The following is a 24,430-nucleotide window of genomic DNA, read 5'->3' as shown; positions in this document are numbered from 1 at the left end:
GTCTAGCTCTTTTAATCTACTTTAGTTCATTAGAATTTGATTAAGCTTAAGTTTAAGAGAATATATTAGAGGGTTTTCCAAATTAGGGTTCCTGTCCTTTTTTCATCATAGCTCCCCTCCTTTCTACCTTTCATCATAGCTCCCTTCCTTTCTACCTTTGAGTAGGCATAGACATTCAACAAGGTCTCCATAGCTTGCACTATCAACTCTCCTTCACCACAACACCCACAACACACACTACATGCTTGGCTAATCAAAGCTTTGCCCGCCACCAAAGGAGAAAGGCTGCTAGCTCATTCTACACGCATCATTGGGCAGTATAGCTGAAATTGATCTACCACGAGAGAAGAGAGAAAGTAAACACCATATTGGAGAATATGGGAATTTCCCACAAGTTTGGGACACATGGTCAAAAGTTTGGATTAACTGAACACCACTAATCCAAAATGAGCGCTTTATAGCTCTTTAGATTCCATTTTTCAAGCGCTTTCCAACGATAGGTCATATGATAGGGTTTTGAGAAACTTACAAACATGTTATCCATGTCCCCTTTTTTAAGTATTCAAAAATGGGAATTGGGAAATTCCCAAATTCACTAATATGGTGTTAGTAGTCGGGCTTGCGTGGTTCCAAGGAACATATACAGTTCACTGCTGGGCTGTGATAGAGACGGCCTTCTTATATGAAAGACGAAGTATTTAAATGTATTGAGACTATAGAGATTCATGGACTCATAGAAGCGCTACTATGAACTGCATAGAAGCGTTGCTGTTGCTTTTCCTCTTTGTTTCTCTTCTTCACCAGTTGCCAGAGCATATCGGAGAAAACGCCAACCATGTCTAAAGAGACTTGAAACAAAAGGCCATAGCTATGCGCTAGTAGAAGAGAGAGTGCTCTTTGTTGCAAAGCAAAGAAGCAGGCATACAGCGCACGTCCCTAAGGCTACAATTTATTTATTGAAAAAACACCAAAAAAATATTTTTTTAAAAAGGAAAGAAAGAAAGAAAGAAAGAGAAGAAGCGGGCTGTTGTAGTGAGAGAAAGTTGTTTAAAGCCTACCACCGCCCCACTGATCTAGCATATTAGATAAGCTTTAGTTTTATTATTTTGTTTATGGTGCAAAGGATTTCAAGCCTTATCTTCTCCTAAGGGCGTGTTCACTTTTCAAACATAATTGGCCCATTCACATGGGTTTATAAAAAATCACCACCATGCGCTTCCACATTGGTATCTTCACCAACAACGAGATCACCAAGTGCATCAAGAAAAAGGCAAGGATAAGTGGTGAACACTTCACAACCAAGAGAACGACATCATCAAGAAGAAGAAGAAGAAGAAAAGAGTGGATTCAATGTCACAACATCCAAGAGACCATCACCATCAAAATCATTATAACAAAAATAAACTATAAAAGATCTACAAATTTGAATTATCCTTGTAACTTTAAAAATGAGTAGAGTCTAGGAGCGTATCATTGTCCTTTTCAAAAGGTAAAAAGATACTCCATATTTCTTGAATCAAGGACCCACAAAGGTATCTTTCTCTTTCCTATGACATAGTCATCTTATGCCTTCAATTATAATAATATATTTATAATTAGAGTGAAAAGTTTATCTCAGAAACAACAATCTTCATTCTCGCCCCTTACATTCTAGGGCCATATAAGTTTACCTTCATCTTTAACACTAAAAAGTCTCTTATTAGGAGTCAATGGTGAGCATCATCCATGATGTCATTTATATGATATCACCTGCGATATTAGCACTTTGAAAAAGTATCATTAATTGAAAGAGGACATAGCTAGTAGCTACTTATGATATAATTTTCAAGATGTCAAGCAGAGGTTAGACAATATTATTATGTCCTTAGGTATATATAATGCGAACATATGATGGGAATAATAATGTTTATTGGTTTAAAAAACTACTTAATAAACCTTTATTAATATTTATTTAATAGTGTGAAAATTATTTTTTATTTTGGTAAAGGTATAATCATTTTTAAAAGAGATTTTAACCCAAGCAGAAGCGAGCCGGCCCTCCCTTACTACATGTTGTTCCTGGCCACATTGAACGAGGCCCAAGCTCACAACCAAGCACGACTAGCACTATGAGCTTCGAGCACTCTGCCATTTCGATACACAAAGAACTTCCAACATGCCTACTACAATACATGACAAGAGACAATAATGGTATATTCTATCTTATTATTGATATTATGTGATTTTAATGTTATTAGTTTATAATAATTATCATAATTAATTAATAACACACACATAATTTAAATTAAGATTAATAATTTATATAATAGTAGAAGATAATTGAATATGTGTGCACAATCAATAAGATAATTGTGTATGTGTGTATAATCAATAATATAATTATCTTTGAATATAATATGCATTATTAATATTACATATAGTGATGCTTGTGTGTGTACATACCTGTGTGCATACACACATATATGTACACACATACATATGTATCACAATATATATTACTATAACAAAAGAAACTTTTCTTTACAATGGGCCTTCTTAGTTTTCTTGTGTGTGTGTGTGTGTGTGTGTGTGTGTGTGTGTGTGTGTGTGTGTGAGAGAGAGAGAGAGAGAGAGAGAGAGAGAGAGAGAGAGAGAGAATGCTAATCAAAATGTCATTTTGCTTGCATAGAGAAGAAGACACAAGTCTTTTTAGTAAGCTTTTCTTTGCAAGAAAAATGACATTTTGATTAGCATTCTCTCTCTCTCTCTCTCTCTCTCTCTCTCTCTCTCTCTCTCTCTCTCTCTCTCTCTCCCCCCATTAAGGTGATCGATGGATTTTTGCTGGTGTGTAGCCATCATATTTTGATGTGCGACGATGGTTGCCCGCCCATAGTTTCATTTAATTAAATTGCAACAATTTTAACATAAATAGCCAAGCTTGGGGACCAAGTTACTTTTGATATTAATGGCCCAAAGTGGAATGTATCAAGCTATTTTTGAGCACTTCCTTTTTTGCTAATACATAAATACATGCATGAGGAAGCACGCTCACTCATGCATGGGGGGAGATTGAACCCTCTTTTTATCGTGCATAGTTGCCATACTATCTCCTTGTTGTTTGCAAAGTTTGAAGCTATGGTTATGGAGGTCTATTGACAGCACTGTCACACTTGGACGGCACTCCCGTATGATCTTGCTTTATAGAGCCTGCTTACATCTAGCTCTGGTGCATTCTAGATTGTCATCCTTCCACTTATTCACCTAAAAATATGTAAGTGTAGCATGTGAGTTCATCAGGAGGGGTATATTAATTCAAAAAGTTATAGAATTACATTTGCAGGAGGGGTTTTTTAAACCAATTTTGAAAAAAAAACATAATTTTATGAAGAAAAAGGGGTCATTTTATTCATAAACGTATGTAAGTGTAAGGGGTTTTTTAAATACCCCTTGAACTCATGTGATACATAAAATTTCTTAGAGGTGACCCCCCTGCCCCCCGAGGTATTGATTTAGCAAGTGGACTTTGGTCATGTCGAAGGGTTGTGGTTCAGAATCTTGAGGTAGTTTCCCTAGGAGATGATGTCCCTCCCATCATGCTACTTATGGGGGGATGGGCAAGGACAAGTGTGGGTCCTTCCCTTTATCTTCAATGGGCTCTTCATGTGTGGTTTTGTTCATTGAGGTCAGAGCCCTTCTTGGAATGGTTTAATGATCCGAGGCTCACGGATATCAGTGATGAGATGGTTAAGGTCGGGGAGAAGCCCAAGAATGAGGGAGTCAAATGTGGATGTGACCGGAACCCCATGGATGATGCTACTGGAGGACTAGCGAGAGGGGTTCTGGATGGAGTGTTAGGTCTAGTTGTGGTGTCTAGGCAGCCTAGTATCGGCTTTGGGTCCTTCTCCTTTGGATTTTCTTTGTTATCCATGTTGCCAGAGCAGAGCCTTTGTTTTGTCATCCATGTTACCAAGGAGCTTTGTCGCCTTTGTTTTGTCGTCCATGTTACCAAGGAGCTTTCTTTGTCACCTTTCGTGGATCTTCATCCCTTGAAGGCTTGTCCTCATCCTTCTTCAACATCATTGGGCTTGTGCCTCTTAAAAAAAGGCATTGGCCTCTTGTGCCTCGTCATTGAGAGGTCTTTTAGGTGCACCACATGAGTTGTTTGAATGGTGGCATCTCTGTCTATTGTGAGGGCATGCTCATGAGGGAAGCTATTCAATATAGGGAAAGGATGCCCTTTGGGTTGTATTGGTTATTGGGGGTATGTGTAGCAAGCTCCAGTAGGTCACGACTCTCAAAAGATATCCCTTCGGTTGTATGCATGGATTGGGATAATCCTATCGATCAAATCCAAGAACTTCCCATTTTGGGCTAGGTTGGTATTAAAAAAAACCCAATTGTGGCATCTCCTCAAAGAAGATCGTATCTGACAATTTATTATTGTCATAGGTCAACTTTAAAATGTCTAATGCCATGTTTTGCAGAAAAAATAATCAAATTATACATTAATAACAATCATGATCTTTTTATAGTTAGCCACATAAAAAGAGTAAAAGAAAAGAACGAGACAGACAAACATAGTATTTTATTTAAAAAGATACAACTATTCAAATACCAAAAGCGAGCACCAATTGGCACAGAAGAAGAACACAAACATATTTATTTTATTTTAAAAAATACAAACTATTCAAATACCAAAAGCGACCTGCTTAGCACCAATTGGCATAGAAGAAGAACACAACCATATTTACTTTTGAATGAACTTATGCTTTGGAATACATTTAATAATACTTGCCGTACTTGATCTCTATCACCAGGGACATTATAGTCTATTTCATAAATCAAGCCTAGGCTTTCTTTCATCTATTTTTTGTAAATCTAAACGTATAATAATTTTAAAAACATCATTCCATCCAACATCATGAACCGCCCATGGTCCAAACCAGTTTGGATCATGAAAATAGCGACACTCAAATTCTTTAGCCAAATTCACTCTTTCCTCAAAGGAAAGAGTACTCCTCATGTGCTCAAAAAAAAATGCAAGTCACCTCCTCCATCTCTGTCAAACATACATACATACATATAAGTAAGTTGATGCATGACTACTATGTGCATGTGTGTATAATTCATCATTGTAACTACTATATGCATGCGCATGGGTGTAAGAATCGTGATTGTAACTACTATATGCATGCGCATGGGTGTAAGAATCATGATTGTAACTACGATATGCGTGCGAATGGGTGTAAAAATCATAATTGTAACTACTATGTGTGTGTACATGTGTGTTTCAATTTGTACATTTGGGTGCTTTCCCTTTTGTGTGTACAAGTGTGTTTGAATTAATACATGTAAGTCCTTATATTTTTCTTGATGGGTGTGTGTGTGTGTGTGTGAGAGAGAGAGAGAGAGAGAGAGAGAGAGAGAAAACTTCTTCATTATTTACAACACGTGAGTCCTTGGTGGGTGGGTGGGTGGGTAGGTGTGTGTGTGTGTGAGAGAGAGAGAGAGAGAGAGAGAGAGAGAGAGAGAGAGAGAGGAGGCAACACTTCTTCATTATTTATAACATCATAATTCATCGAATAAGATGGTAAAATATGTCTCTCCCCCTAGGTGTAAGTGCAACTTGGTTTCTTCTAAACCTACTATAAGATAGTAAAATGTGTCTCACTCCCCCTAGGTGTAAGTGTAACTTGGATTCTTATAAACCTACTATACAAAACATATGACATAATGCATACTACAAAGTTAACGTACGTACAACATACATGCCATTCAAACCACAACAAACATTTCAAATAACCATGTAACTAAGAATTTGCATCCATGTGTCATCTATGTGCTCTACATGTTTCAACATATGTGAGTCAAATTGCCTGTGTGTGGACAAACATATAAATATGTTTCAACATATGTGAGTCAAATGTGCCTATATGTGACCAAATATATAAACATATATTTCTCTCTCTCTCTCTCTCTCTCTCTCTCTCTCTCTCTCTCTCTCTCTCTCTCTCTCTCTCTCAAACACACAAAGTTAATGCATGCCAATAATGCCAAAGTTTATTCAATCATTTATCACACTTTAAAGGCAACAAACATGCAAAGGGCACACACACACACACACACATATGGGTATATGTATGTTGTACTCTCTCTCTCTCTCTCTCTCTCTCTCTCTCTCTCTCTCTCTCTCTCTCTCACACACACACACACACACCCACACACCCACACACCCACAACCCCATATAACCTTTTCTCGCACTTTAAAGGCAACAAACATGTAAGGGCAAAGATCAATATTGCATTTCAAATAACCATGTGACTAAGCATCTACATCCATGTGTCATCTATGTGCTCTACATGTTTCAACAGTGCGAGTCAAATGTGCCTATGTGTGGGCAAACATATAAATATATATTTATATATATCTCTCTCTATCTCTCTATATGTATCCATGTGTCATCTATGTGCTCTACATGTTTCAACATATGTGAGTCAAATGTGCCTGGGAAAAGATATAAATATGTTTCAATATATGTGAGTCAAATGTGCCTATATGTGAGCAAACATATAAATATATATTCTCTCTCTCTCTCTCTCTCTCTCTCTCTCTCTCTCTCTCTCTCTCTCTCTCTCAAACAAACAAACACACAAAGTTAATGCATGCCAATAATGCCAAAGTACATTCAATCATTTATCACCCTTTAAAGGTAACAAACACGTAAGGGTGCGCACACACACCCCCACACCCACACTCGCAAAGTGAAATCAATCTCTCTCTCTCTCTCTCTCTCTCTCTCTCACACACACACACACACACACACACAATAACAGCAACAACAACAACAACACAACAACAACAATAATCATTTGAAGGTTATATGATTTAGAAGTAAATATACAATACTTAAGTGATATTAAAGATCAAAACCAAAAAATATATACAAAAAAAAGTTCTAGATTTTAAAAACATAAATAAATCAAGAAGAAAGCACTTACATGTTTAGCTCGATTACCGTCTTATCCAAGCTAAGTTCCTTTGCAATGACACATCCTCTCTCTCTCTCTCTCTCTCTCTCTCTCTCTCTCTCTCTCTCTCTTTATCTCTCTCTCTCTCTCTCTCACACACACACACACACACACACACACACACACACACACTGATAACTTACTACATGGCTTCTTTTGCGCACTATGATCATATCCCTATCTCTTATTCAAAACAAAACCACATAATATATGTGTAGACTACACCTCTGACTCCATTGAAGATATTAATGCAAGGTAGGTGGGAAAAGGCTAAAGTTAGAGGCTACCTCTAAATTAGTGGATTTTAACTAATTTAGGGGCACTCTAACTTAACTAATGAGTAATCTTCTTAATTCCACTGTTAATCATCTTTTAACCCTCTTCTTTGCCCTCTAATTACTCCTAAATGGTGAGGAGTTTAGGGATGGGGATTTGATAGATGGATTAGCAATGTTTAGGCTAATCCAATGATGTGATCACCACTAATTAATCCCTCTAATTATTTCTCTAATCAACCCACTCAAAAGAGAAAAAAATTAAGCAAATGAGACCTAATTAGTGTTAATTCTTGCTAATTAAGGCCTAATGGGAGTGGACTAAACATGGATATAGGTCAAGGAAAGTGTTTAGAACACTAATGCCACTCTAATCAGTCTAATTACAAGCAATTAGGCTCAATTTTTTTAATTTTTTGCTCTCTTTAAATTCACTAGTCACACTAACTAGTAGGTTAATGATAATTAGTGAAAATTAAGAGATAGTTTATGGTTTTTTTAGTTTTTTTGATGGATTAGGATTCTATCTAACAATGCTAACCTACCAATGCAAAGTAATTAAGCAAAAGAAACAAGATTAAGCTAAAAATTTAAAAAAAGTAATTAAGCAAAAGAAACAAGATTAAGCTAAAAATTTTAAAAAAATAATCTAGGTTTAAGCAAAAACCCTCTTGATTATGCTCTCTAATCACCTAAATCTCAAGTTTTTTCACTCTCAAACTAGTAGTAATCTTACTCTAAACACAAAGCTATGCACGAAATACAATAAAAACATTTAAAAAACATCAAAAAACTGCATGCCAAAGAGCTTACCTGGCACCGGGCTATGGAGACTCCGTCGGATTTGAATCAAAGATGGCTTTAACAAGTAGCGGATTGGCTCCCCGACAACGGCACCAAAGGTGTTAAGGAAACCCTACCCTAACATGTCATGGGATGTTGGCTATCTGCCGAGCTCAAGTAAGGCTCAAGAGCTCCACCGTAGCCGCTTGTTGCCACCATCCTCCCACACTCAATGTCACACCAAGGTGGTTGTTTTAATCCAACAGGTGGTGCAACCTCTCTCACTCACGAAGAGCGTGTGGGATCTCTACGGAAGATGATCATGTTGGTAGCCTAATCACTCAAGCAAGAGGAAGAGAGGAAGCATGAGGAAACAAGTGATTAGCATTAATCACTCCTTAATCCTAACCCTAAGCACACCACGGAAGATGATCATGTTGGTAGCCTAATCACTCAAGCATGAGGAAACAAGTGATTAGCATTAATCACTCCTTAACCCTAACCCTAAGCACACCACACATGCTAGATTAGGGTTACAAGAGAGAGGGAGAAAGAGAACACTCCACTTCTATTGCACAAATGGGAGAATCAATTACAAACAAGAAAAATTGGCTTTTATAGTTCCAAGTCTTCTCCCACTAGGCTGCTCAAGAGTAATTGACCTGGGGCATCCAAAACATAGTTACAAGGCTTTTCTCAAGAGTTTAGCCAACTGACGAAGATCCTCTTGTGTCTGTCCTTCAAAGCTCAATACTTGGGAGAATCTTTAGGGTGTTTCCCTCATCAAATGATGGGATTTACAATATATTATCGGTGCCCATTACATAAGTGTGTAGATATAGTTGTCATAGGAATGTGTTAACCAATATGTTGTTAACAATTCCACTTATGTTAGAATGGGAGGGTTTTTTTCCACATCCTGCCTTATGACCCATATCTAATATGAGCACCCATACTAGAATGGGAGAAATTGATGTCAATGGTGAAGGAGGGTACCTTGTGGGAGAATGTGGTGGTCTCTCTACAAATCTGGCCAACCCTCAATTGCAAGATTTGCTCAAAATGTGACTGGTTACATACATGATCTCGTACAATTACTATAGGTAAAAAAACAAGCACCCAATAGAGAGAAGGGAGGACTACACAAATATAAATACATACAAAGTTGTGGATTTTAGAATTCAACCAGATTAGAGGAAAGAGTGCCTAACTATACCTTGAATATAATAGCATTTACATATAACCTATTCCCACATAGTAGGCCCCCCCCCATGCTTGCAAAATTTCATCACCATATCGGACTCCCACCACAGCAAAGTCTCATCTCACCGTTGGACGATGTTTGGGTATGATGGCATTGGAAAGAGAGGGATTTTTCAAGGCCTCTCGAGCACTAAGAGACTTGAAAAATGTGCATTGGGTGCTACTTGACCAATCGAACATCGTTCTATGGTGTGATAAAACTTTGCAAAGCATGTGGGCGGGGTTGCCCATCGAACGGAGGTTCACCCCAATGACATTTGCAACAATAGAGAAAAAAACAAATTCACATGTTTGTTTCAACTTTTCCATTTTTGAGCATGCAGCCATTGACAACATAGAGAGCTAGAGGAAGGGGTAATTACTACAGATTAGAGTATGGCATAGAATTCTAGGTCGATCTTTATAGTAGCCACATACTATTTTCTAAAGCTAATATTGATCTTGATAGATCAAAATCAACAAGCAGTAGAGAGTTTTGATAAGGATCTACTCTACCTTAATATGGATAAGAGACCTTTGGAGAAAGGCATTTTGTGTTATTATCATCATTTTTGGTGCCTACTAGGCTATATGCACATTACCTTTGAAGTCATAAAATAGATACAACTTTTTGGTCACCGCTTCCTTATTTCAAAAGAAATCTCCGTCTCAAGCTATAGTCATATCACAGGTTTAACCTAGGAGACATGGTATTCAAGTCTTAAGAATTTTTTGAGGATGGAACATACATCAAGTAAGGGGGACAAGTAAGGGGGATGTGAGTCCCATTTTGATCTTAACAAAGGTGCTCCCTACTACTACACATGGGAGTAGCCCAATAAGTGTCATGTAATGACACTGAAAAAGTTGTACATATTATGAGAAAAGCTCGCAAATGACTAAGCTTAAGTAGATTAGGGCTAAGTTTAGAAGCTCAAGTGTGAATAAGGGTCACATTAGGAAAAATATGGACTCAAAAAGGGGCCCTGTAAGGGCTCTCTCTCTCTTCCATGAATCTTGAAGAAAAGTGCAAAAAGAACTATAAAATATTAGCTCTATCTCTCTTCTTTTAGGACTATATCACGTTTTGGCTATATTATAATAGATTCACTTAGGTATTTTTTTATTTGGACAATATATTTGTCTAAGATTGGGACCAGATTTTGACGATAACAAAAAGTATTTTTTTATTTGAACTCAAAACGTGCAGCTTGTTGATGTGACTCTCTTGATTAATCTCCCAGCTTTTTCCTTTCAAATTTCATCAAATTTGATGGATTTAAGCTCTTTTTACATTTAAAATAAGAAATTTCATATAACTCTATTTTTAGGTGGATCCTTGTGGAATTACCTCTTGTCTAACAAAGGCTAGAGGCCAATTACTCTCTCCACATTGGATGAAATTTTATCGTGGTCCACATCCACCACAATAGAGTGTGTGGGATCCCGTAAATCTTGATCTAAGCTAACCAATCACCTGTTATTAAGAGTCTCCATCTTCTATACTTGAAGCACATACATAACCTTTGTCGAGCAATGAAGTACTTGCTCATCAAAATAAACAACATTAGTAAAACCATATTTTTAGCAATCATAGAAAATTGAATAAAAATTGGGGAAAATTTACAAGCACGCTCTTTAGGCCCAAATCTAGGCGAGGATTTAAAAATATCTAAAATCTAAAGTCTACCATTTGAAGAGGTTAAATCCATCAAATTTGATGAAATTACCTTATCCATTTCTAACTCTATTTTTAGGTGGATCCCTGTGGAATTCCTCTTCTCCATAAAGAGAGGAGATAGCCACAAGATAGTTATCAAGAGAGCCTTAGCACATGTCTCCCCAAACCTCTTCACAACCTTTGTTCCTACGAGGTTCCTACCTCCATCAAAGAGCATATTCCAATCAATCTAATTGAATGAGATATTTCTCTTGCAATTTACATTCTAATAACAGACATTCAGGCAGAGCCTGAAGATGATGACCCTGGTGTTGACATCCCATACTTTGACATACCTTGCAGAGACAGTTCTTGATCCTCAAGTAGAGGCTAAGAAAAGTCTAGAACTATCATGCATAGGCATCCAAGAGCCTGAACATATAGAATTTAAAGGCCCACCCCTTGAATCCCTAACACCCATTATCATAGAGAGTGAGGAGTACTTGCTCATGCAAGATGTCTTTGAGCTCCTGTGGTGGACATGAGGGAAAATGAGCTATATTGCACACTTGTTCGAGATGCTAGAGATGACTTCATTGACTTTAGTATACATGATGCTCCACCTATTGTCAATGAAGTCTATTGCTACGATGGTAGTAGCTTGGATAATGTAGCAGCCATCATCTAAGTCCAGGAATAAATTGAAGAAGCTGCTCCCAAATATGAGATTTCATATGCACATTTTAAAAGGTTGCAAAAGAGATGTTTGGGCCTCAACAAATAGCACAAATATGAGATTTCATATGCTCCCAAATATGAGATTTCATATGCTCCCAAATATGAGATTTCATATGCACATTTTAAAAGGTTGCAAAAGAGATGTTTGGGCCTCAACAAATAGCACAAGATACCAGCGATGGGAAGTGAAGAAGGAACGCCTATTCTAGGCAGGCACCATTGGTGAAGGATTAAGATGAAGCTGATGAGGTAAATTCTCAAATTTTTTTAAGAATTTTGTTTTCCCTAAATTTTTCCAAACTTGACCTGCATGCTCCCTTGAAATTTTGGGTTGATCAAAACCCTAAAAGTTCCCCAGCCAAAGACTGACATCTGGGACCTTGAATCTACAGGTCAAGTTTGGACTGAATCAGAAGAAAAAAATTTATATTTTTTTGGACTTGGTTGGTAGTGCGAACGTTATTCTGGCATATGCATGCACTTGTACTCACATAATTTTTCACTTTTGGTTTACAGTATGTCTTGTACCTTGAGGAGTTCTCATCCAAGCAGGTTTGCATATCTCGAAGGTAAGGAAGAGTCCAAGACTCAGCCTTGAAAGAATATATTGGCCGGATGGTGGTGGACGATATCATTATCTTCCACAAGACATGCTACCCGGCTAGCTCAAACAGTTTTTTAAAGTTGAAAGAATTAACCAAAGTTGTTGCTTTCAAAACTATCCCTACAATGTCTAGCTTGGAGAAAGTCATGCTCCTGCGATGCTCCAATTTAATTTTCTATACTTAGAGCAGCAGGGGGTGCACTATAAGCCCTTGTGGTAGTTGGCCACTTTGCAGGGATACATGATCCCTTAGCAATCCAAAGGAAGCTTGCAAGGTAGGCAGTTTTTCTCCTAGCTATCAAAGCCCCTCCTTCATCTTCTGGTGAGCCGGCAGAGAACATAGCCTCTCTTTTGTAATACGTTCATGGGTTTCTTGTACTCTCTATAGTAATAAAAATTGGGTTTCTTTTTTATCTTTGCATCATAGGCTCATTTGATTTTATCATATTTAACTGTTTGATTCTATATCTAAGTGTTTAAAAATTAAATTTGATATGGTAGACAGTTTGTGGTTGACATAGTAAAATCAATTACACATAATTAAATAAACTTACCACAAGATAGAAAATAAAAAAGATAGAAAATGAACAAAAGCACAACACAAGGAGCAGAGAAAAGGTCTCGATATTCATCAAAGTCATCAAACTACATATTGATGGTTATATAGTTATACGATTACATAGTTATACGGTTACAAAAGAATGGTATATTTACAAACACCTATCATCTCCAGGAGTATCCCTCGATCTGCGCAAGCAACGAACTAGCCACATGTCCTTTTCGATGATGGTGACCCTCTTTCTATGTATAGTTACTATCAAGGTATCACGGAACATATCAACTAGGTAAGTCTCTATAGCCACTTGTAAAGAATCCATTGTTTGTGGTATCCATCCATATGGCAGCAATTTGCTTGTCGAACCCAAAATCTGTGATTGCCCCTCAACTTTAAGTCATCATAAATTTCTCATACAACTCTCGCAAATGTTTCCTTAGGAATTAAGTTGTGCAGTGTCTTTTCATAGTGCTTGATTTCCCACAAGGCCATGGAAACCTAGCCTCCATCTCCATTTGCAGTGTCTTGGCTATGGTCAAGGTTGGGGCTAAGGTTGAGGCTAGGGATGTGTCAGGGATGAGGTTGAGGCTCGAGCTGTTGGTGGTTGGGGCTGAGGTTGAGGCGAGGGCTAGGGCTAGGGTTGGGGGCTTGGGGTTGTGGTTGGGGTTGAGGTTGCATCTCATCCTCCAACTGGTGTGGGGCTTGGGTGAGGTATAAAGGATCAAGCTCAGCCTGGTGATGAGAGGAGGTTCCAGCTTCCGAGTCGGAGTCTTGTAATGACGGCATAGGCTTGCTCTCTTTTTGGGGTCACACCTTGCGTAGGGTTTGCTTTGTGCAAGCCATTAATCAAAAAGATGATAAACGAGAAATAAACAAAATGAGAGAAACTTTTGTTAATATAGTCAATTTTAGAAAATCAAGTGATTTTATCAAATTTTTGAATTTAGTAAAAAATTCAAAGTTTTCTAAATTGATGAAATTGTATGTATGCATAGATTTGGGCCTGAGGGACACCCAAATTTTTTTTGGGATTGATCTCAGGCCTATAAGGCCCCCAACCAAAGGTTGGTGTGTGGAGGCTTGGATTTGTAAATAGATCTGGGCCTAAGGAACACCTCAAAAAAATATTGGGCTAATCTGAGGCCCCTAGCCGAAGGCTGGTGTGTGGAGGCCTAGATGTAATAGATCTGGGCCTATAATTCCAAGCCTCCACATGCCAACCTTTGGTTGGGGGGCCTTACAGGCCTTAGATTAGCCCCAACTATTTTTGGGATGTCCCTCAGGCCCAGATCTATGCATACATCAAATTTTGTAGCATTCTGACAAATTTGGTCGGAGTTTGGTCTATTGGCATATTTTGATGCCTGTTCCTAGGTCCAAATAAAATTTTGGAAATTTTGGTTGTGAAAGTGTCATTTTGGCATAAATATAATATAACGGTCATGTGTGTCATGTTTTGATAATATCCAAAAATTGTTATGTCAATTTTTTGGAAAAAAACCTAATGTCATGTGATGAAATGTGACAATAATATCAATATTTGTATTGAAATGTTGTCCATACTATACACAGCTTAATTGCACTTAAGTGTTATCCAAATTGCTTCATAGGCTTGATACCAAAAATAATTACTATCACACAAAAATCATATCCATGAGACAAGTTAAAATTATCATAATTAAAGTATAAGGTACAAATTTCATAGAACAAAGTACTTAGGTGAAATCTGAGTACGAGGTACGAGGGACAAACTAAATACCCAAAAAACGCTAAAAAAACTAAGGAGTACAAAGTTTGATTTAGTGTGCATAATGTTCCTCACACTAAAATATCTCCTAGCACCTACAAATCCTTACATCATGTCAGGGTTGAGATTGAAGGCATCACTATTGTTGTAGATCCTATAAACCAACCATAAATCCTTATCTTTAATAGTGATACGCTTAGCATGGACAACTACTAATCGGCCATCATGCAATAAATCAACCAGATAATGTTCAACAACTTTTTAAATTGCCAATGCTTGGGTTGACTAGCTATCAACAGAGTTACTATAATATTATGCATAGTACCTCCTTGTAGATGTGTTTTAAAGATCTCGCATCACTTCCTTGATGATCAGCCTTGCAAAAGGGGCATTTGGTATAAGCAAGTCTATTGCCTTTTGATACTTCCTTATCTCTCAATAACCAACGGTGCTGCCTGGTCCCTATCTTCACTTTCTGTGAGGTGGCCGTGGATACCCATTGGAGCTGGAGCTAGAGCTAGAGAAGCTCTTGCATTTGCAAAACCTGTTGTGGTGAAGTAGCAACACCATTGTATCAGTTTCGTTGTTAGGACTGGGAAGCAGTTGTGGTCATACCACCTTAACTAGGGTTTTACAAGAAGACTTCTTCGTGCGAGCCATACTACTTGAGAGTGAAGTGAAGTGAGATGACTTTATATTTCACACTTTATATTCACAACTTTGATAAGAGATAAGAGGACAATATATATACGTATGTGTGTGTGTGTGTGTGTGTACACACACACACACACACACACACACAAATATATCAAACATAAAGTAGCATTCTGACAATTTAACATGACTACTAACATTAGCATTTTTAATTTTTTCTTCAATTGTTGAACCAACATAGTTCTGCATTTACTAAAAACTACCATCATTAGACTGTTCTCTACATTTCCATTCACTACCAATCCTTTCCTGAGACCTCAAATAATTTGCATGGTGTTCTCTCGCTCTATTGAGTTCTCATAGCATGATTTTTTGATTAAATGTTTCGCTCTATGGACCACTTTTGATTCATTAGGTATGGACTTTAACATCTTTTCCACACACCTTATCTCTATCCTTCTATACCACCATTCAAGCAATTGTCTCATGGGATTAGCATCATGTATTCCACCCCCATGAGTCGTTGCCTTATGAAATCCACATCAGACTTACCAATGTGATCGCTCCATGCCTTGTGTAGACCATATTGCCAAACTTCCCTCGTTAACAAAGTTATGGACCATGAGCCTTCAAGATATGCTGCATTCCTTCCAATTGACATATGCATACTCAAAACACACAAAAAAATGTATACATTTAAAATATTAGATTTAGAATGACACTTACCATGTAATGTGTGATGCTACTTGAAGTACAAGCTTCTACCACTAAGTTGTAAAATGGCTGATGTAAATTCTTCTACATCATGTGAAGGTCATATTTTGCTAACCACGTTATTCCTCCATCATACTTCTCTAATTGTCTCACTAACACTTTGCCGCTTTCATTCTTTGGTGCAGAAAGAATTTTTCTTGCCTTTGCTCCACCAAAACATGGTTTACATGATAAATTCCCATTTGCGCTAGACTTTTTCTCATCCTTGAGATTTTTACTTATCCTTGATGTAATCCAATCTCTAATAAAGCTTCTTTTACTTTACTACATGGCTAGAGTAGCTAAACCAGGTTGCATTGTGTAAGCAAAGCACACATACTGAAACACCAATTTTTGAATAATTCTCATGTGCGCTTTTGCCGCACAGGTCGTAGCTGGGGGGACTTGCCGAACACCGTATGCGAGCCACGAATGGCTACAAGCATACAACCAGGAAGGCAAGCTCAAAACAGAATGCAAAAGGTGTGTCACTCACCGGCCTTGAAGGATTCCCGCGTCGCAGTTGTGAAGGAGGAGCCGCCGTCGCCGCTCTACCGCCTCGCTGCCGGCCGACGTGCCGCTACACAGTGCGCTCGATCGCTCTCTCACTCTCTCTCTCTCTCTCTCTCTCTCTCACGCAGGAGAAGGAAACCAAGGAGATAAGGCAAGAGCACTCTTGTATTCACAACACATGAGAATGAGGATTTTAGGGTTACATTTGACTCTTATAGGTGACTTGGCCGTTCACACTTGGGTGCCCATACATGGCCGGCCGATCCTAACCCTTATCCTACTGATATTCAAGGTGCGCCTCTCATCGGCGATCACCCAATCCCTTCATCCTTAACATATGGTGCCGACAAGCCCGGCCCCTGACTCAGAATATTTAAATTAATGACGTAAAACATAATACGTCTCAATGTCCGTCATAGGTTAACATGCCCCCCTTCCTGATGTAGATTCCGTCCTCGGAAGCTATGGTATGGTAAGCTCGAGAGGGTTGTTGTGGTAGACCGTCTGCAAAACAGGGAAGTAGAGTGAAGGTATGCTGGAATTCAAAAGATATAAAGTGTATAAATTCAAGCATGTGAGACCACAATGGATGTTGCTATGAGAACTTAGTTTAAGGGTCACATGAGTGAGCTAGTGTAGCAAATTAATAGGAGTTTAAAATTATTGAAAGGAATTCAAGAGTTAACAAGGTATCAAAGGTTAATCAGGTTTATAACTGGCCTAAGTCAAGGAAAATAACCAAGCTTAATAAATAAACAGATGACCACACTGTGTCTACTCTAAGAACAAGTTAATACCACGCGTCTAGGGACACAAGAAACATCAGAGTTACAAGAGCCTTTTGCCTTTAATTTTTTTTTTAATGCACGTGACAATTTTTACACACAATGGCGACCTTCCTAAGGCAAAACTAACATCGATCTTGGTACCATGTTTAACACAAGGCATTATCCAGGAATCTATTAGCTCACTTTAGGCAAGGCTACCCCCTACCAACCAAGGCATCGGTCTGGAGTAGAATACTCCTCGCCTACCAAAGTATCAATAAGGCGATAGGCCAACATTAAAGCACATCATAGAATTGTATTGCCATTTATTGTAGGCTTTTTTTTTTAAATCTATTTCTTTTTATCTTTGCTCCTGAACTATAATTTGTCTTGCATCCTTTCGACAAAGGGGTAATAGCTATGTCCTAGAGGTCAACACACACATGGCCAGGTGTCAAACATTAAGATGGTTTGACCCTAGACCTAAGACAATCGTATTCCAAGGTTAACTAAAGACATCATGCTGCCTAGGAATATTTCCAATAAAGTTAAGCTCATTAATGATTTACACTAGCATGCAAGCAACTTCAAAAACTAAGTAGTACATTGACAATTTCCATGTGGTCATGCATTATAGTTTGTGCAATTGATTGAACAGTAAAAATGAAAGAGAGTGGGTATGGAAGAATTACACCTGTAATTGGAGATCTCCTTGATTTGACGAGACAGCTTGCAATTTGATGTAGATATATTTTGATGAACGTTGCGGCAGTCTCAGGACTTGAAAGCGAACCCACCTCAAACTTTTCAACCTGTACAATCAACTAACAAGCACTATACCTCGAGAGGCACATCAGTGTGAAAATTTCAAGACTTGTTTAAGGAATCTAAACTAGAAAAAACTTGAATACGCTAACCTACCTACCAGTCACCACACTACTACCTGAGGATACGGTAAGAGGATGTTGTAGAGTCCTGGCTCTAGCCCTAAGGCTAAGCCTCTATCCGCATCATCCAAACAAATAAAGTCAACCTCAGTAGTGCCATGAGTTTCATCCATCCATTCATCATTGTCAGATATTTCCTTTTCATTTTCCCATCCACATAAACTCATCAAAAATGTAACCATGCGAGGATAGTCATCTTGTGGAAAAGGAAAGCATTGGGCTATCGGGGATATGTCCTCTACGGAGTAGGGGTCAGTCATGGTCAATAGGCGAATTAGCCATTCTAATTCCTCAATATTTTCCTCTCTGGCTAGTACATCTATATGATCCCATTCAGTTTCAATTACAGGATAGCACATGTGGAATATCTGAGAAAGGTACAGATAATACCTCTCACCAAAGGTAGGAGTGGATGAAGTGTATGATGATCGGGCATCTGCCATATCTGCAAACACAGATATAGCATCAGTAGGTTTATGAGACAGGACAATCTAGTTCTTGATTGTATACGGATATTTCTCTTGTTTTTGTGCTCTTGCTCTTTTTACTATTTTTTATTTTTCTTTTCTTTGTTTTTTTAAAAAAAAATGTATGAAGATATATATATACATCCCCTTGAATTTGGCAATTACATGGTCAGGGGAGAAGGTTATAAGGAGGAAGCATTAGAATGTCGAGCGTGAGTACATGCTCCCCCTTTCCTTGGGTAGATCATATTATTTGCAATGATGTTGCAGCCTCTTGGAACCAATTTGTCCAGTGGGTCATAGGTTGTGATGTGGGCAGATAGCTTTTTATGACCCTTGTGGCCACATCCAATTGCAGAGATGGTAGTGTACGCTCCCATTGACGAATGGAGGAAATGGTTTCCGATGATACTATTACAAGGGGAGACATAGACTCATCGGTTTTTTGTTGGGTGTTGGCAAGAGTAGGTGTAGAGCATGTAGAAACTTCTATATCAGCGTGTGCCTGGCATGAGGAGCTAGAAGCTTCATGTGGCTCCCCCCTTCCTCAGCTAGGTGGTAATGATCGATATTGTTTGGGAATCCAAACTAACTCTGGAAGAAGTGGTGTGGAGCACTCTGTTACCTTTCCCTTACCACGATCTTGAATTATCGTTGGGGTGGCAACAATTGGTTTGCAAGGTTTTACAGGTGCCGTAGAGGGATTCAGCTTATGTTTAGGGACCCAAATCTGGTCATTCCCCTCGTAGTACCCTTGGGCTACTAATAATTTTTTAGGGATCCATCGTGATGTTACATTGCCCTTTCTCGGGTAGGTAGCTGCTTTCCTTTTACGAGGCTTCTTGGTGGCTGAACGAGATTGAGCAGGGGAAGTAGCTGTTAACGAAGCTTTGGGGACCCATTTGTATGTACTCTTTGGCATAGTAAGCGAAGCTTTAGGGACCACCTTGCCTGTTTCCACTCTTGGCGTTGAAGCGTTAGAGGGGTGGCCTACAATCGAAGATGGTTTTGCCACTGGACTTTGTGATTTTTTATTATCTAATATTTGAGTGGATGACTTAGGTGCGGGATTTTGAGCGGTTAGACCTAGTGTTGGTTCTTGCGTTGTGACTTGTCTGGTTGCCCAATCGATATTGCACTTGGTGGCCATCATCCATTTGCGCCCTAAGATTATAGTCCCTTCCATGGTACCAGCAGGCATAACCAAAAAGCTTTGAATTATGGTTCCCTTGTCATAGGCAACCAGAGTGTGCAGAATTCCTGAGACAGGGGTTTTCTTCTTGTTGATTCCTTGAACTTGGATAGAACTCTTGGATAAAGGTGGTTTTCCCAGTTGACACCACACACCATATGATAGCAAATTGTGTTGAGCTCCTGTATCCAATAATGCATTATACAGCACCTCTCCGTAAGGACTCTGTAACTCAATTGGGTATCTTAGAGGTGGGTCAGATTCCAGTGCATCCTCTTCTGCTTCCTCGCAAAATACTTGCATAATTCCCAAGTTGGCTTCTCGTTGTCTCCTAGCACGCTGTTGACGTTCTTTGGCTTCGACTCTCGCTTGTATCTTTTTAAGCTCAGCTTGTTCTTTAGCTGCCTTCTTTTGATGGATTGCATGTAACTCCTCCTGGCTCAGGGGTTCATAGTATCGTTTGAATTTACTCCCATTCCAATGGTTTCAACTCTGTCGAGAGTCTCCACTCTGATGGTACCTTGCGGGGTAATTTCACATACTCTATATGGTCCCTTACCAGCACATTTGAGCTTCTTCTTTTCGTTTCGCACTCCATACATCAGGACTTTATCCCCAACCTTGATGTCCTTGTCCTTTAGATGGCGATCAAACCATTTTTTCCTTCTATTCTTCTCCACAAGGGCATTGTATACAGCCAATTGTCTTTCTTCGTTTAGCCGCTCAAGGATATATAGACGCTCTACTAAGGGATTACCATCCCAACCCTCTTGAGTAGCAACACGAAGACTAGGAATGACAAATTCCCACGGCATGACTGCTTCTTGGCCATATACCATTTTGAATGGTGTGCAATTGCCACTTTGTACGCAGTACGATAGGCCCATAAAGCTGTCGTAAGCTTTAGATCCCAATCCGTGCGATGAGCTTCCACTGTCTTTGTCAAAATAGAGATTAAGGTCTTGTTGGTACTCTCGGCTTGGCCATTCGCTTGCGGATAGTAAGGAGTAGATTTATGATGGGATATCATGAAATTTGTTGTGAGCTCCTTAATCACTTCATTTATAAAATGCGTCCCATTGTCGCTCACAAGTTCAAAAGGACAACCGAATCGTGTGATTATATTTTCAAAGAGGAACTTGGCTGTTGTCCTCGCATCTGCCTTACGTGTCGCTTTCGCTTCAGCCCATTTGTCATATAGTCAGTGGCCACAATAATATAGCGAGATTGTGTATTGCGTGCCGTTGGGCTAATTGGACCTACAAAGTCTAAACCCCACTTTTCAAATGGTTGGTTTACTTTGATCGGATGTAGGGGCATCTGATCTTTCCTCTGGGGTTTCTTATATCGTTGGCATTCATCGCAACCCTTCACAAAGAGTGATGCGTCTTGGAACATAGTGGGCCACCAATACCCTGATTGTAATATCTTTCGCGCAATTAAGTCTCCTGAGAAGTGACCACCGGCTACGCCCATATGTGCCTCTTGCAAAATGTATAGATACTCATCCTCCTGGGCACAACGCCTAAGAACGTCATTCTTTCCTCTTTTATAAAGAGTCCCGGCTATCAGGCAATAGGGTTCGCACTCTTTGATCAGCTTTCGAGCTAGATCTTTACGAAGCTCCTTGGGTGGAAAGCCATTAACCAAAAAGTTAACAATCTTCTCACTCCATTCAGGCATTGTCTCCACCATGAACAAGGAAGTGTCCGGTAAGTCATCATCAACCCCCGTAGGAGCCTCACCATTAGGTATGCGAGACAAATGATCAGCCATAACATGTTTTTTGCCAGGTCTCACAACAACAGTGAAATCAAACTCAAGAAGAATCAATAGCCATCGTGTGATTCTTCCTGTGGAGCATGGTTTGTTTACCAAATACAACAATGCTTGATGATCCACATAGAAAACAAACTTGGTGGCAAGGAGGTAATAACGAAATTTCCTTACTGCATATATCATTGCCAACCCTTCTCGCTCCGTAGTGGTGTAGTTCATCTCAGCATCGTTCAACTGGCGACTGGCAAAGCTAATGGGGTAGTCTAGCTTGTGTTCTCCAGGTTGAGTTAACACACACCCAATAGCAAAGTTTGATGCATCAATATGCACATGGAAGAGTAAATCCCAGTTAGGCATTCTCAAGATTGGAGCACTCGCCAAGGCCTTCTTTAATAGCTCATAGGCACGGTCACATTCTTCGGTCCAAATAAACTCGATGAGAAGCTTATACAATGGTCGAGCTATCTCGGCGAAGAATAGAATAAACCTTCGATAATAACCAACATGGCCCATAAAGCGTTGGACTCCCTTGTAGTTGGTGGGTGGGGGTAATTCCAGAATGACCTTGATTTTACTCTCGTCAGTGGAAATCCCATTTTTGGACACTATATGCCCTAAGATAACTCCGTGTTTAACCCAAAATTGGCATTTGAAAGGATTCAAGGAGATGCGATATAATCTACACCTTTCAAGGATTCAAGGAGATGCGATATAATCTACACCTTTCAAATATTTTTCGTAAACACATCAAGTGCTCATTCCAAGAGGAATGAACACAAAGATCGTCTAAGAAAGCTTCACAGAAGTCCCTTAGATATTCCTTAAAGGCCGTGTTTATCAATCGTTGGAATGTTGCAGGTGCATTGGTCAAGCCAAAGGCCATGACGCGAAAGGCAAACACTCCAAACTCCGTGATAAATGCTGTTTTAGCTTGGTCCTCGACTGCAATTGTGATCTGATTGTAACCCGAGTACCCATCTAAAAAGCTATATGCCTCCTTGCCTGCCACTCTTTCAAGCACATGTTCAGAATATGGCAAGGGGTAATGATCCCTTCTGGTGGCTACATTAACCTTTTTGAGATCAACGCACACTCTGAGTTTCCCATTCTTCTTTGGCACGATGACTATCGGAGAAACCCATTCTGAGTGCTCAATTTGGTATATGAATCCACATTTTACCAGCTTTTCAATTTCCTCTTGCACAATCTTTGCGTACTTAGGATTCATTGGGTAGGGACGTTGCTGGACTGGTTTAGCAGTGCTAATCATTGGAATCATGTGTTGCACCACTGAGGGTGGAACACCCTTCATATCATGATATGTCCAAGCAAATATGTCCTTGAATTCTTTAAATTCTTTAAGAAGCTTCGTAAGTGCAGCTTCTTCCGCCTTGGTGAGGTCTTGAGCAATAAAAACTGGTTTAGACTCCTCACCTAGATCTGCTAAGTCTATCTCCTTGACTACCGCAGGGCCATCATAGACACCGCTACTCCCATTGGTAGGCGTTCGTTGGGCTTTTGTGTAGACTACTTTACGTTCCCCTGTGGTGGTGGTGAATGATTTAAAATGCTCGGGTGCGGGGTGTAAGTCTACTGGTTCTTGTTGTGCCCGATTTTTTTCTTTTAATTCCGCCTCCTTTTGTTGTTGAGCCAACTCTTGGTTTTGCCGCCTTCTTGCAATACGACTTAGTTTTGGCTTCTCTTTGATTTCTAATTGGGCGATGTCATGAGGTTGCGGAATACACCACATGACACTTTGGAGGTATTGTCCCCAACTATCCGCTATCTTCCGCCGATGAGCATCAATGGCTCCTACATAACTAAGCCATTCTGTAGTGGATCTCTCCTTATTTATTGCAGTTCGTACATTAGCTCGATAGCGTTGGCGCTTATGTCTCGTTTTCTTCTTACCAAGTTTTTGATTTTTGTTTCTATCAGATTTGGACTCACTTGGTCGATCTTCACTTTCGGATGAACTGCAGGAGGCCACTGTCCTAGGCCTTGAGCACCTTGCTTCCACATTTGGGTGAATATTTGATTCATTTTCCCCATCAGGCTCAGGGTCAGTTTCTTCTTGAGAATCATACTCAGAGTTGCATTGGTCAGAGTCTTCGGTACTTTCAGTGTCGGTGGAGTTTGCCACGTTCTCGCCATCAGGAGTGAAGTGCATAACACCTATCATGTTTATTGGCACTAATGGTGGCATATCTTGCCCCTCAGGTGTTACCCAACTTGTACCTCTATTTCCCCATGTGTCTATGGTTGCCGCTAGGTGTACCCAATCCACGTTATCCGACTCAGTCATACCCGGTAGGACATCCATATAAGGAGAATCTTTCCCATCATCAGTCTCTTTTTTGCATGTATAGCAATACCTTAATGGGGCGGAGTGAATAGTGGTATCCGATCGATTATCAATGATAACCTTGCTTCCTAAAGGATGTGCACGATCATTCTCAAGATCAACTCGAATGACAGAGTCCTGGAATTGTAGGTAGACATGGTTTTTCGACCAGTCATGTACCATTTGTGCTTCCCTCATGAAAGGACGTCCTAAGATCATTTGATATGACATAGGATGCTTGGAGAAATCCATTACAATGAAGGTATGTTTTACCTTGTATCCCAGAACCTTGATCTTAAGGTCCCTTAACATTCCAATAGGTTTAGCAATAGTTCCGTTTGCCATCTTAACCACTATGTTTGTGACTTCAAGGTGAGGTCTTCCCATGGATTCCCAACAGT

This window comes from Cibotium barometz, chromosome 8 (assembly GCF_041138505.1).
Source record: "Cibotium barometz isolate CiBa-2024 chromosome 8, ASM4113850v1, whole genome shotgun sequence".
NCBI lineage: Eukaryota > Viridiplantae > Streptophyta > Polypodiopsida > Cyatheales > Cibotiaceae > Cibotium > Cibotium barometz.
This window is presented reverse-complemented; position numbering follows the sequence as displayed.